Here is a 2,448-nt window from a genome sequence, read left to right as displayed (position 1 = left end):
GGGGGGTGAACAAAGGGTGTTGGCCGTTTGAGCTGCAGAGGGTCCACACATATACCCTCTTCTGAGGTGTTGGCCAGCCCTCTGCCCTGCTGATGCTTCTGATGATAGCAGGACCGTAAGTCTGACTGTTTTTTTCTTTTCTTTTTTGTGTTAATCCTCACACAAGGATATTTTTCCATTGATTTTTAAGGAGAGTGGAAGAGAGAAGGAAAGACAGAGAGAAACATTGATGTGAGAGAAACATAAAATATTTTTTTAACTTCAGAAATACTTACTTATAATTTCCCTTATTGTAGTTCTCCCACTACCGCTTCTGGCAATTTCATATACATATTCATAAAGTAATTGTGACAACCTTCAGGAGTAATAGTCACTACAGAATGATTAATAGCATCTGTTAAACGTTCATGGTTTGAAGGGTCTGTCAAAATATATCTCAGGCAGAACTTTACTTTTGAAAAAACTTCTCCAGTGGGATTCATCATGGAAAATATGGTGGCAGGAATAGTAAGGTATGCCTCGTCTGACCAACAAGATCACATACTTCCTGGGTTTTGTGGAAGCTTACATTGTCCAAAACCAACCACATCCTCCAAATTATCTTCATCCAGTTTCTGCAGTAACCTGCAGAGAAAGTTGTAAAAAAAATATTTGAAGTAACAGGAATGTGCAATCACTTCATGCCACACCATTCCCTGAATGCTGATTGCTGCAATTAGGGAAACATTTCGTCCTCTAATCGTTGGCATGGTCACATGGGCTGGTGTATTAACTTTTGATGACGCCTTTGTTCCCCGAAGATGGCATTTAAACCCGATTCATCAATGAATATGACTTTTTTTGTCTTGGTCCAGGGATGTTTCAAGAAAAATTTAACACATACACTCTGTGCATCTCCATTGTTCTGAGTTTCAAGGATCAGCTTGAAAAGATGCACACTTTAATGTGATCCTTCATTGTTTCAGCACATTCTCAATAGAACTTGTGCTTAGTTCTACATATTCATATTGGAGAATCTTCTCATGAATTCCTTTTAAAGTTACAAATGGATTTTCTTCAATTACTTGGTAGATTTTGTTTATTATTGAGGCCTTTCACTTGCTACTTCTCTTACCTCCATTTTTTTCTATCATCACACAACCATTCTTATGCCAGTAAATAATTGACTTCGCCGTATTGTTATTTTTAAATATATTTTTATTGATTTCAGAGAGGAAGGAGAGGGAGAGATACAAAATCAATGATGGCTCTTCCGCCGCGGCAGCCATTGAGGAGCAGCAGCCATGGCTCTGCGCTACCCCATGGCCGTGGGCCTCAACAAGGGCCACAAGGTGACCAAGAACGTGAGTAAGCCCAGGCACAGCCGCCGCCGCAGGCGCCTCACCAAGCACACCGAGTTCTCGGGACATGATCCGAGAGGTGTGTGGCTTTGCCCCCTATGAGCGGCGCGCCATGGAGCTGCTCAAGGTCTCTAAGGACAAGAGGGCCCTGAAATTCATCAAGAAAGGGGTGGGGACACACATTCGCGCCAAGAGGAAGAGAGAGGAGCTGAGCAATGTCCTTGCAGCCATGAGGAAGGCAGCAGCCAAGAAGGACTGAGCCCCAGCCCCTCCCTGTCTGTAATAAAACCTGTTCAGAAAAAACAGAAAAAGAAAATCAATGACGAAAGAAATTCATCCATCAGCTGCCTCATACACGCCCCCCACTGGGAATCAAGCCCGCAACCTGGCCATGTGCCCTTGACCAAAATCAAACCTGGGACCCTTCAGTCCACAGGCCGATGCTCTATCCACTGAGCCAAACCAGCTACGGCATGCCGTATTGTTTTTAATACCGGTGATTGCAGCTGATTCATTTACCGTTCTACCACCTTTGGGATATTTTATAAAAACCTTCTCTTTATCGTGGCTGGCACGACCATATGTCAGTGGATTGTTACGTCGGGCAACGGGGCTTCTTGATCTGGATCCCTCAATTCCTGATGATGTGTTTCACATTCCTCAGCATACACGTGTTGGCAATGAGCTTCCAGAGCTTGACTCTGTGTTTGATGTTGTATCCATTTTCAGGGTCTGAAGAAAATATTCAGGATTGATGTAAAAATACCTTAATGGAATCACAAAGTTGGGTTGGGAGAAAAATGAAAACATGTTGATGCAATGCACTATCTTTTTCCTGTCTAGGGAGAGGAAGCCGGATGTTGCTACGTGACGTCATTACCCGGTGCCCACAGCCACCGTTTTGGGCTGGGCTGGGCTGTGGACGGCAATTTGAGCCATGGGATCTCGGCAGTGTGGGCTGGGATTTGGTGGGCTGTCGCTCCAGCGTGGTGGCGGGGCCTGTGTCCCACTTTAGGGAAGCCGAGTGTTGCTTTGTGGGCGCCAGGTCCGAGGGGCCATTTCTCTGTAATTGGCCAGTGTGCGCCACAGCAGCTCCTGCATTGAGCGT

The 2,448-nt window shown here is 45.1% G+C and overlaps 1 pseudogene; it reads left to right on the top strand.

Annotated features, from left to right (window-relative positions):
* The first annotated feature begins 1,228 nt into the window (after positions 1 to 1,228).
* Positions 1,229 to 1,656, top strand: LOC102261896 (annotated as a pseudogene).
* The last annotated feature ends 792 nt before the right edge of the window (positions 1,657 to 2,448 follow it).

The sequence above is a fragment of the Myotis brandtii genome, unplaced genomic scaffold (genome assembly GCF_000412655.1).
Source record: "Myotis brandtii unplaced genomic scaffold, ASM41265v1 scaffold403, whole genome shotgun sequence".
Taxonomy (NCBI): Eukaryota; Metazoa; Chordata; class Mammalia; order Chiroptera; family Vespertilionidae; genus Myotis; species Myotis brandtii.
This window is presented reverse-complemented; position numbering and strand designations above follow the sequence as displayed.